At 44.0% G+C, this 13,306-nt stretch overlaps 1 protein-coding gene across 1 annotated transcript in view; it reads left to right on the top strand.

Moving 5' to 3' along the window:
- The first annotated feature begins 5,048 nt into the window (after nt 1-5,048).
- Nucleotides 5,049-13,306, top strand: part of LOC127571326 (AP-2 complex subunit mu) — a 49,456-nt gene continuing 41,198 nt past the window's right edge. The window contains exon 1 of the mRNA XM_052017606.1: nt 5,049-5,204. The gene's annotated coding sequence lies outside the window, so the exon portion shown is untranslated. The remainder of the gene's footprint in view (nt 5,205-13,306) is intronic.

Here is a 13,306-nt window from a genome sequence, read left to right as displayed (position 1 = left end):
TCCCTTGGACAGGGATGGCAGCAGCTGGCTCTTTCTGCAAAGTCTCAGAAGGTGGCCAAAGATCGTTCAGATAAAGATTGGCAGAGTTGATCAAGAAAATTGCAGCATTTCAGATAAAAAGTATAGGAGGAAGCATAGATTAGTACAGCACAGAATGATAACATACCTTTATTAGTCACATATACATTGAAACACACAGTGAAATGCATCTTTTTGCGTAGAGTGTTCTGGGGGGCAGCCCGCAAGTGTCGCCACGCTTCCGGCGCCAACATAGCGTGCCCATAACTTCCTAACCCGTACGTCTTTGGAATGTGGGAGGAAACCGGAGCACCCGGAGGAAACCCATGCAGACACGGGGAGAATGTACAAACTCTTTACAGACACTGGCCGGAATTGAACCCGATTCACTGGCGCTGTAATAGCGTTACGCTAACCGCTACACTACCATAAACAGACCCTTCAGCCAATGTCCATGCCAACCAAGGTGCCCACCTCAGCTAGTCCCACTTTCCCACATTTGGCCCATATCCCTCTCAGCATTTCCCACCCACATACTTATCCAAATGTCTTTTAAATGTCGTCATTGTACCCACCTCAACCACTTTCTCGGGCAGCTCGTTCCACGTGCACAACATCCTTTGCATGAAGAAGTTGCTCCTCAAGTCCCTTTTAAATCTTTTTCCTCTCACTTTAAATCGTTCTACTCCAGGATAGCAGATCAAGTATTGAGGTGTTAGTTATGTTAAATTCCTCCTTGCTCATTGTACGATACATTGCTCAGACAGTTGTGTTCAGATTCCCAGAAACACTTCACAAAACCTGATGCCAAAGGATCCACTTACTCCCGGAGGTAATGTACAGGAAAAAGGAATCACACTTCGTTGTGCCAAAGCAGCCAGCATAATCAAAGTCCCCACCCACCTGGGACATACCCTCTTCTCTCCTCTTCCATCGGGTAGAAGATACAGGAGCCTGAGGGCACGTACCACCAGACTTAAGGACAGCTTCTACCCCACTGTGAAAAGACTATTGAACGGTTCCCTTATACAATGAGATGGACTCTGACCTCACGATCTACCTTGTTGTGACCTCGCACCTTATTGCACTGCACTTTCTCTGTAGCTGTGACACTTTACTCTGTACTGTTACTGTTTTTACCTGTACTACATCAATGCACTCTGTACTAACTCAATGTAACTGCACTGTGTAATGAATTGATCTGTACGATCGGTATGCAAGACAAGCTTTTCACTGTACCTCAGTACAAGTGACAATAATAAACCAATACCAATACCAATAACCTCAGTCTGTCCACACATATGAATCTGAACCAGGAGGAAGGCAGAATCAAAATCAGATTTATTATCACTGATCTACATAACGTGCACCACCTCTTGAAGATATTATCGATAATGGGGAGGGTTGTGCCCGTGATGGAGCTCGCTGAGTCTACAACCCTCTGCAGCCCCTTGCAATCCTGTGCATTGGAGCCTCCATACCAGGCGGTGATGCAACCAGTCAGAATGCTCTCCACTGTACATCTATAGAAATTTGTAAGAGACGTTGGTGATAAACTGAATCTCCTCAAACTCCTAACAAAGTAGAGCCACTGGCGTGCCTTCTTTGTTGTTGCACCAATGTGTTGGCGCCAGGATACATCCTCTGAGATGTTGATGCTCAAGCACTCTGAACCTTTCCTGACATTCGATAAAATCATGGTGATTGTAACTTCTGTATTCCCATCTGCCCACTGTAGCTTTTCTTGTAAAAAAAAATATATTTCCACCTGCCTTAAAAATATTCACACTCTGCTTCCCCCACCTTTTGGGGACGAAAGTTCCAAAGACTAATAGCTCTCTGAGGAAAAATTCACCTCATCCCTGATTTACAGACGTGGTCCCTTATTTTTAAATAGTTACTACAGTCAATTAATCATTTTAAAGTGCAGTAACTGTGGTAATATAGAACATCTGGCAGCTGAATTGCACTTAGCAAGCTTCTATAAACAGCATTGTAAAGTCTTATGTACATACCCCCACTCCCCTCTCTGGCCCAACCCACCTGTCATCTTACACCCCTCCTCAGTCCACACCAGTCACCTAGGACTCCTTTCTCACCACTCCCCATAGTGGTACACCACCACCATAGTGGGCTGAATCTCAAATAACGATGATCAGTTATTTACATACAGGAAGGAGATAGAGAGCCCAGTCACATGGTGTCATGACAACAACCTTTCCCTCAATGTCAGCAAAGCAAAAGAGCTGGTCATTGACTTCAGGAAAGGGGGGCAGTGCATGTGCTCCTGTCTACATCAATGGTGCTGAGGTCGAGAGGGTTGAGAGCTTCAAGTGAACATCACCAATAGCCTGTCCTGGTCCATCCATGTAGATGCCATGGCCAAGAAAGCTCACCAGCGCCTCTACTTCCTCAGGAGGCTAAAGACATTTGGCATGTCCCTATGATGCTCACCAATTTTTAAAGATGCACCATAGAAGGCATCTTTGATATGGCAACCGCTCTGCCCGTGACCGCAAGAAACTGCAAAGAGATGTCAGCACAACTCAGCACATCACAGAAACCAGCCTCCCCTCCCTGGACTCTGTCTACACTTCTCGCTGCCTCATTAAAGTAGGCAACATAATCAAAGACCCCACCCACCAAAGTTTGTCCAATATCTCCTTATAGCACACGCCCTCTAATCCAGGCAGCATCCTAGTAAAACTCTTCTGCACCCTCTCTAAAGCCTCCACATCCTTCCTGTAATGGGGCGACCAGAATTGAATGCAATACTCCTGATGCAGCCTAACTAGAGTTTTATAAAACTGCAACATAACTTCCTGACTCTTGAACTCAATGCCTCAACTTATAAAGCCAAGCATCCCATACTCCTTCTTTACCACCCTATTGACTTGTGCAGCCACTTCCTCACACAAATTTCCTCCATTTCCCCCAATTCTGCTCTCACACTCTGTCCCCAGAGGTCCCTTGGTCCTTACCTTTCACCCTTCGAGGCTCCACATCTAGCCTATTATCTTACACCCCTTCTCTCCCCACACATCCCTCTCTGTCCCCTGGCACTTTCCCCTGTAACCATAGGAGGTGCAACACTTGCCCCATGCACCTCCTCTCTCACCACCATCCAAGGACCTAAACAGCCCTTCCAGGTGAGGCAGAGATTCATGAGCACCTCCAACCACCTGGTCCGTTGCATTTGGTGCTTGCAGTGTGGCCTCTTCTACATTGGTGAGACCAAGCGTAGACTAGGCCATTATTTTTCAGAGCCCCTGCATTCTGTCCACAACAGCCGACCTTGAACTTCCAGCTGCATGTCATTTCAGCTCTGCTTTCCATTCCCACAACAATCTGTCGGTCCTCAGCCTTCTCCACTGCCATGGTGTAGCCGACACAAGCCAACTGATCCACGCCAACCAAGATTCCCATCTAAGCTAGTCCCGGATATTTCACTTAGGTAGCCTACAACCTAATGGTATGATCATTGAATTTTCCAGTTTCAGGTAACCCACTGCCCCTGTGTTCCTTTCCCACTTGCACCAATCCTCCCTGGGTCTCTGTCCTCGTGTTCACCTTTCCCCTCTTTCGCCACCCCCCCCCCCCCCGGGGTTCTGTCTACCCCTCACCCCCATACCTCTCCACCTGGGTTTCTTCTCCCTTACCTTTCCTATCACCTCCCCCTGTCTCATCCCTCCCTCTCACTTTTACGTACTGGCTATTTACATTCACAGTCATGAGTCTCAGCCCGAAACGTGGCCCATCCCTTTGCCTCCATAGGTGCTGCTTGACCAGCTGAGTTCTTCCAGCAGTTTGGTTTTTGATTCAAACATGTTTGTTGGGAGTTCAGACACCCAAAAAACAGCATATTTTTACCATTGTAAAATATTTGCAGATTTATCATGTTAATTCATGCAGCTATTCTTGTCCTAGATTGAAGACTGGTTCTCGTTTATATTAATGGCCACTATAGGTTACACATTATACTCTCAAACTATGGCTGCTTCTCCCTAACAGATGCAGTACTATTGCACCTTATTTCACAGAGATGGGTCAAAATACTTAAAACAATGAATTATTTTACTTTGCATGTGTCAACGTATTAACCTGGCTAATTTTTGTCTTCATAGCACTGGATTTGCTGGCAATTCACTCAAGAATGGACAGTTCAATGAGTACAGTAGATGTTTATCACCATTGACGCAAAGCAACTTTGAAGAGACAGCTCTTTGCCATCAAGGAATGATCTCGATGTAGACAGAGTCATAGAGTTATACAATACAGAAATTGGCCCTTTGGCCTAATGGTCCATGCCAACCAAGATTCCCATCTATGCCTGTCCCATTTGCCCATATTTGGCCCATATCCCTCTAAACCTTTCCTATCCACGTACCTGTCCAAGTATCTTTTAAATGTTGTTAATGTACCTGCCTCAACCACTTCCTCTGGCAGCTCGTTCCATAAACCCACCACCCTCTGGGTGAAAAAGTTGCCCCCCCTCAGGTTCCTATTAAATCTCTCCCCTCTCACCTTAAACCTAGTTCTTGATTCCCCAACCCTGGGAAAAAGACTGTGCGCATTATCTATGCCCCTCATAATTTTATACACCTCTATAAGATCCCCCTTCATTCTCCTACGCTCCAATGACTACTTCACAAAGGTATACAACGTCCTTAATGAGTGGGGATTGCTATAATGAGAATAATAACTCAAAAAAAGAAAATCTGTCCAGAGCATGAGAAAGACAATTTAAGTTTATGTTCCTCATGGTTGTAACGTACTGTGCTGCTGCTGCCAAAAGCTAAAGTTAGTGGCATTTATACCCTGGGTATGTGCGCCCATGACAATAAACTTGAATGATTTTGAGAAATCATGAAGGGTTTTGCACTGGGCATTCATAAATAAGTCTGCATTCTAAGCAATGTGTAAAATCATGGACAGAGACGGAATAACAACTGAAGAATAATCCGTTTTATTTCAGATTTATGACAAGTTCATGCCAGCACTCAAAGTGCCCAGGAGAATGCAAAGTGATTGACAGAGGGGAGAGGTCACATGACCACCGCCGCTCCGGCGTCTTGACGTCAGCCGCAGCCGGTGCGTGGGTGTGTCATGTGACCTGTGCGACAGCTGAGCCCGGGCAGGAGGGCGGCGGCGGACATTTTGTGAGGAGCGGCCGGAATCACCGGCAGGTGAGAGGCGGGGGGGGGCCGGGCGCTCCGGTGGCGGCCCCTGCCAATCCGGGCTGTCGGAGACTCCCCCCACACACACACCCCCTCCTCTTTTCCGCCCGGGACGCGTTAGCGGCTGGAGAGGGGTGCGGAGTCGCGCTCCTGCCCGGGGAAGGGCGGCGGCGGACATTTTGTGGAGGGTGGTCCCGGGGATGGAGGGGGGCAGAGGGGCACCAACACCCCCCACCCACCCCCCCCGGCGGGCCGCTGCCAGCCCCACCCTTCCTTTCAGACCCCGGGGGTGGTGGTGAGGAGGCTCCAGGGCCCGGCCCCTGCCAGTTTGGGATGTGCCCGTTCTCCTTGGGGAGCCTGTCCCCAGTGGTGAGGCTACCCTTGGGAGTATTGTGCTCGGTTTTGGTCGCCCCGCTGTAGGAAAGGTGTCATTCAGTTGAAAAGAATGTAGAAAAGGTCTACAAGTATGTTAGACCTCGAGGGACTGTTATAGGGAGAGTTTCTTCCCCCGGGCTGAAATGGTTGCCACAAGAGGACACAGGTTTAAGGTGCTGGGGAGTAGGTACAGAGGAGATGTCAGGGGTAAGTTTTTTACTCAGAGAGTGGTGAGTGCGGGGAATGGGCTGCCAGGCAACGGTGGTGGAGGCGGATACGATAGGGTCTTTCAAGAGACTGTTAGATAGGTACATGGAGCTGAGAAAAATAGAGGGCTGTGGGTAAGCCTAGTAATCTCTAAGGTAGGGACATGTTCGGCATAGCTGAAGGGCCTGAATTGTGCTGTAGGTTTTCTGCGTTTCTATGTTGGGCAGGCTAGGACTTCTTTCATTGGAGCGTAGGGGGAATGAGGGGTGATCTTATTAGAGGTGTATAACACCATGAGGGGCGTAGATAGGGTGAAGGCACACAGTCTTTTTCCCAGGGTTGGGGAAGCAGGAACTAGAGGGCATAGGGCAACACATCAGAGGAACTCAGCGGGTCAGGCAGCATCTATGGAGGGAAATGGACAGCTGATGTTTCATGTTGAGACCTATCATCTGAACTGGCATTCATTCCAGTTAAAGGTTCTCAACCCGGAATGTCCACTGCCCATTTCCCTCCATAGATGCTGCCTGACCTGCTGAGTTCCTCCAGCTCTTTGTGTGTGTCTCTCCAGATTCCAGCATCTCCAATCTCCTGTGTCTCCACTATAGATTTAGGGTGAGAGGGGAGAGATTTAATAGGAAACTGAAGGGCAACTTTTTCACCCAGGGAACGTGATCAATATATTGAATTAGCTGCTAGAGGAAGTGCCAGATATATTAACACTTAAAAGGATTTGGACAGGTACATGGATAGGAAGGATTTAGAGGGATGTGAGCCAAACGCAGGCAAATGGAACCAGTTTAAATGCGAATCTTCATCGCCAGAGATCAGCTGGGCCGAAGGGCCTGTTTCTGTGCTGTATGACTCTTGTGGCACCCCATCGGTACAGGCAGCACGTCCATCACTCGCCTAGCTGGTCCTTCGTACTAATCCTCATTCCCGCACTGAGAGGGTGCGACAATGCCAGAAAAGCTTCTTTTGAAATGAGACGCTAAGTCATCCACTCATTTCCTCCTCCCGCTAACGCCATTGAATGCCAAGGTCAGTTGACACCTTTTGATGAAGGGTATGGTAGTTCTGCTTAACTGGGTGGTATTCTCATCTAAATACCACTAGACATAACAAACTAAATTTTCTAGGTGGCTGCCTTATAGCTGTTTATAGTTCTGCTTAACTGGGTGGTATTCTCATCTAAATACCACTAGACATAACAAACTAAATTTTCTAGGTGGCTGCCTTATAGCTGTTTATAGCATCTGGCTCTATGTGAGTGTAAATTGGCTGGAGTTAGAATGTTAACCTGATTTTTGTTTGTGTGTGCTTCAGTCTGTGGTGTGGAACTTGAACCAACAACTCTCCAACTCTGGAGAGAATGCTATTCTCTGAGTGATGGCTGCCACTAATTGTGAATGGGGAATTGAATATTTGAACTTCTCAATCCCAGAGACTTGTGGATGCTAGCTATAATGTATTTTTACTGTCGCAATTGTAATCTACACCCAGTGTCAGTTTATCCATTGGCAGTGTTAGAACATCTAGCATGTCACTTGAACAGTGAAATACACCTAATATTAAGTGTTCAAGTATTAAGTTAGAAGAAGGGGTCCTACAAACTAGCGCTGTATATCTTTAGAATTTATTTTAGTGGGTGATTTAGTCAAAGTTTACAAAAACAACTAAGAGGAAATGGTGAGTTAGTGCAAAACACTTCTGATTAGGTAGAGTAGAAGTAGGAGGTAGGGTCCAAATATTACAGCCAGGCATTTGGGTGAAATTAGGAAACACTTTTACCTTCAGAGGATGGTAGAAATTTGAAAATCTTTCTGCAAGTAGTAACTAATTTATGCTAAATTATTAATTTTAATCTGTAATTGCTGTTTTTAGTGAGAATATTTAAGCAATATGTGGACATGGAGAATTGGGTCATGGATCAGCCATTCGCATTGAATAGCAGAATATGCTTTGGGGTGGGCATATGATGTAATGGCTTACTTCGGTACTTGTATCATTTCATTTCCATTACTTATCAGGACAGAATCCAGATAGATGGTCTACATTTGACACAGTAGTACTGTATTTTAGTATTTAACCTTTGTCATCATACTTAGTAGGCTGCATTTTGTGCATCTGTTTGGTTTGGCTTATTATTATTGTCACATGTACTGAGGTACAGTGAAAAACCTTGTTTTGCATGCCATCCATGCAGATCATTTCATCACATCAGTACATTGAGTTAGTACAAGGGAAAAGCAATAACAGAATGCAGAATATAGTGTCACGGATTCAGAGGAAGCGCAGTGGAGGCAGACAATAAAGTGCAAGGCCATGATGCGGTGGACTGTTAGGTCAAGAGTCCATCTAATCGTACTAGGGGACTGTTCAATAGTCTTGTAACAGCTCAAGAGAAGCTGTCCTTGAGCCTGGTGGTACGTGCTTTCAAGCTTTTATATCTCCTCTCCGATTGGGGGTGGGTGGGTGGTGCGGGCGTGGCGTGGAGAACAGAGAATGTCTGTGGTGGGTGAGGTCTTTGATTATGTTGGCTGCTTAAGGCGAGAGTAATTGATTGAAATTTATGTGTATTTGTAATTGAATGATGGCAACTGCATTGATCCAGTTTTAATTTGTTTGGTGCATTACCTTTAATGCTACAGTATCCCTCAGTAGCTAAACAGCTTCTTCATCTCAACTTCGTCTCCTTATGGCGTAAGAAGTCATTCTGGTCGTCGAGTCTATGCCAGCTCTCGGAGCAATCCCATTTTTCCCTCCACTTATTTCCGTCAAACATGCCATCAATTCCATACTGATTTTTCTGCCACCCATCTACATCATGGGCAGTGTACAGTAAGCAATTAACCTACCAACTAGCATGTCTTTAGGACATAGGAGGAAAACTGGAAGTCCTGGGGGAACACTCCCCGTGGTGGGGACAATGTACAAACTCAGCCAATTTAATGATAACCAGGCTTATGGTCATTGAATCTGCTTTTGGTGAAAAAGGGATACTGAGTGTTTTTTTGACTCTGCTCAATGCTGTTGCAATGCTTCCAGTAATCTGAAACTGTTTTAAGAACCATTACTGCTTTGGTTTCATATGGCTTTCCAGTTGCCCAGTATATCTTAAACCTTGGTTTAGCCTTGAGGGAGATTTGACCTCTGCATTTTAAATTAGTTTGCAATAGAAACCAGGGTACAGGATTATATGGTCTAAACAAAGCCTATTGCATTTTCATTCAGTGTGGCTGTGTCCTCAAATCTTCATGTAAAAGGTGAATTGATTAGTGGCATAAAATAACCCTGCATATTTTTTTTCATCCACATGCTTTTCCTTGGCGACATTATTCTAAAACAGTGTCGATTTCCACCTATCTTTTTATCTCTCTACCATCTCTAAATCTCAAAATGCTTATCTGCTACCCAGTTACTGAATGAACAAACGTTTCCTCCAGCTAAATTCTGTGAAATCCAAAGCCATGGAAATCCAACAGTTATATTCTCCAGCCTCTGGCTCTGTCCCACTCCTTGACAACTAACTTGAACTTCACTATTTTCCATCTTGGTGTCACATTAATTCCATGGTGAACTTTAGAATACATTTCCCAGCCATCAATAAGATCATCTATTTTCACTTTTATTATATCAATTGATTTCAACCCTGCCTCAGTTGATTTTCATATTTCACATTTCCTTGCATCTTAGAAGGAAGCCCAGCAAATCTGTGCTGGCTCACAATATTCCTTTTTCCCCATTGATTTTTTCCTGTAGTCTATTCTGCTCACATTCTCATCAACCCCTACAGATAGTCCCACTCACCTACACACAGAGGCATTTTACAGTGGCCAATTAACCTGCCAGCCTACATGTCTTTGGGATGTGGAACCAAACCAGAGCACTTGGGGAAAGTCCACGTAGTGACAGAGAAATTACAAACTCCACACAGCATGGGAGGACAGAATTGAAGCCACCTCACTGGAGCTGAGAGGTAGTTTTTCTAGTAGCTGTGCAACTTTTCAACTCAAATTTTCTCCTGAAATACTTGGTTATCTCTGCACATCACAATACCCCAGTATTCTTGACTTCCTTCATTCTCCTACTCCCATCCTCAGTCCACCAATCACCTCACCATTCCCCTTCTCTTCATACTGGCCACCTTGCCTCTCCACTCTGTCCTGATGCAGGGTTTTGACCTGAAATGTTGACAAATTCTTTTCTCCCACAGATGCTGCTCGACCCTCTAAGTCCCTCCAGCACATCGTTTGTTGCTCCAGATTCTGCATCTGCTGTCTCCTGTGTCTCCTTCATTTCCTTAATAAATTAGATCATTCAAACTCTGTTACAGTCTGCACTTGTCCTGTTACAGTCTGCACTTGTTGTGCAACATTTGCTGTTTGATTAAGCAATGCTACAATTTTAAAATGTTCATGCTTGTTTTCAAATCTGTGCACGTCACATCCCTGTATTTCTGTGTTATCATCCCCTCCCCACCCCCCAACTGTATAACCCACCTCTGTTTCTCCAATCCTGGCCTTTTCTTCATCCCAAACTTAAATGTTCCATTTATGGTGCCTCTTGTCATCTATTGCCATCGCCTTCAAAGTCCCTCTCTACACTTCAACTCTTCTATATTTTAGTTTCTGATGCTCAAGGCTCTGCTACTGGAACCTTGAATGCCGTAGGCCAGCAAGCCAGACCAGGAAACTGCAGGCTTTGTCTGTACGATCTGGCCCAAAGACCAAATGAGCAAGCTTGAGGATGAGAAATAATCCAAATGGATTTGACAGCTACCTTCCTAAAGGGAAGTGATATCATACCCTCATGGAGCAGCAAACATTTCTAGAGCATGATTTCAACCTCTTACCCAAGGCCCGATCATTGGGGGTGTTTAAGGAGGAGATTGATAGGTATCTAATTAGTCAGGGTATTGAGGGATATGGGGAAAAGGCCGGGAATTGAGGCTAGATGGGAGAATAGTTCAGCTTGTGATGAGGTAGCGGAGCAGACTTGATGGGCCGAATGGCCTACTTCTCCTTTGTCTTGTGATCTATATGGTTCTTCCCTTTTCAAGACTTTCTTTGATACTTTTCAGTCAAATTTCTCATCATCTAAGTTGCTGAAGTGTGCTCAGTGTTAATTTTTGTTAGTACTCCTGTGAAATATGGTGAACTGTTTTGTGTTATAGTTGCTTTTAAATGGGAACTGATTAATATCTAGTGAAGAAGATTGTACATTGTAGTTACTGATATGTAATCTTGCAGTCATGAACTGATGTTTGCTCTGAGGCTTTGGATAATGGCTCTGTTGTTTAGTTCAAATTCAGTTGATAAAAGGACAATAGATATTTTCTGTGTTTGGCTTGTTGTACTTTTTGGAAGTGCTAAGAAATTTTGTATAACTTTCATTCCTGGATGAATTGCTCAATTCTGTTTTGGTATCTCATGGGAAATTTGTCTTTATCAGTATGTGACTTTGATCACAAGAAATTCAGCATAGTAAATTTACAGCTTTGATCAACTTTTATTTGTTTGACCATTTCAACCTCAAAATAAATAATTTTTTTAAACCCTAAAGTGGGGAAAAACTGAAGTTTTTCTTGGGTAATGAAGATTGCAGTAAACAGAAACATCTTGCCTCTCCCTCGTTCCCTCTGTTGGGACAGTATTTCATAAACTGCATAATACTGGGGTAAGACACAGTGATCTGTCAATACCGTTGTCTGCACTTGTTTGGAGAACAGTTTGAGATGATAAGAGCATTGGACTATGTTAAATGTCGTTGTCCAAAGTGCTCTGCAGCATTTTGATATCAGTGGAAAATGGCATGTCCATGCCTTATTTGATTCAGATAACTCTGTGACGACCTTGTTCTTGGGTTGAATTCTGTATTTGTCTAAGAGATAGCTAATCAGACTTCTTCAAGTCAAACAGTAAACGGTGAAGGGGTGGGGGAGAGCAGACAGACAAAGAATAATTGAACAGAGAAAGTCATGAATGAGCAGGAAAACCAAAAAGCAAAGTACTGAAGAAAACTGATTGCAACTTGCTGATATTTAGTTTTAACACAACGTGGTATTTCTGTAAATCCTTTTTCAGCAGCAGGTGGATTTGCAACTGTAGATAAGTGTTATTTTTTCAAGTTTTCTAATGCTTTCCCTGTTCTTCCTGAATCCCATATCAAGAATTAAAAGCTTGTATCAGGAGCAGTTGCTGAGTCCTGCTTTTCCAGGTTACAGGTCCCACATCAGGGTACAATTTGGGCTTCTTTTTCAATGCATAAAGAGGAGAATGCAGCATTGTAAGTGTCACTGTCCTTTGGATGAGACCTGAGTGTTAGACAATGTGGCATTATTTGAAGAACAGTGTTCTCCCATGGTCCTGACCAATTTATTTTTAACAGCACATTACCAAACACAGATGGGATTCCTTTCACTACTGCTCTTTGGATCTTGTGTCCAATGGTCATCACAGCAGATCCAGCTGATTCACTGTATTTAAAAGACTGGAATATCTGGGTGTTGCTTTTCCTGTGTTTCCTAATCTGATGATACTGTTGCGTTATTTTTTTATTTTTTTTGAAACTGGCACCGGCTTTTCCTGAGAATATGCTATTGGTTATTGAGGTAAGATGTTCACCGTGAGAGTTTTGTATCTGGCAAGATATTCTTTGTACTGTGCTCATTTGATGGAGATCAACTCGCCTAAACTCAGATAGGTCTTTGCGCTAATCATTTAGGCTATTTGGCTAACTTTCATTGTCATTGTAAGAGGTTTGTTTGAGGATACTTATTCAAAGCACTGCAAATTGTTTCCAAATAAAAGCCCATTAACAAGGTAGCGTTTTTCCTTCAATTTTGCACTATTTATTTATTTTTGTAATTTATAGTAATTTTATATCTTTGCACTGTACTGCTGAAAAACAACAAATTTCATGTAATCTAAATCAGTGATGATAATTGTAATTCTGAAATATAACTATTCCTGTTTTGTTACTGTTTGAGGATAACTCATAGGAAAAAAATTAATTATATGATATGCTGTTTGTGAGAGTTTCTTTTACTTCAAACTGCTCCCAACACTGCCATAATTAATGTCCCCATTTACAGTTTACACAGCAGCATTCATTGAGGTATTGAGTATTGGAGTCAAGAAGTTATGATGCATCTCCATAGAGCTCTGGTTAGGCCGCATTTAGAGTATAGCATGCAATTTTGGTCACTTCACTATAGGAAGGATGTCGAGGCTTTAGAGAGGGTGCAGAGGAGGTTCACTGGGATGCTGCTTGGATTAGATGGCATGTGCTATCAGGAGAGGCTGGACAAACTTGGGCTTTTTTCTCTGGAGTGGCAGAGGCTGAATGGTGATCGTTTGGAAGTGTATAAAATGATGAGGGGCATAGATAGGGTGGACAAGCAATATCTTCTTCCCATTACTGAGCGATCCAATACCAGAGGGCATGCATTTAAGGTGAGAGGGTGTAGGTTCAGAAGAGACGTGAGGGGGTAAGTCTTTTACTCAGAGTGGTGAATGCCTGGAATG

This window comes from Pristis pectinata, chromosome 6 (assembly GCF_009764475.1).
Source record: "Pristis pectinata isolate sPriPec2 chromosome 6, sPriPec2.1.pri, whole genome shotgun sequence".
NCBI classification, from domain to species: domain Eukaryota; kingdom Metazoa; phylum Chordata; class Chondrichthyes; order Rhinopristiformes; family Pristidae; genus Pristis; species Pristis pectinata.
This window is presented reverse-complemented; position numbering and strand designations above follow the sequence as displayed.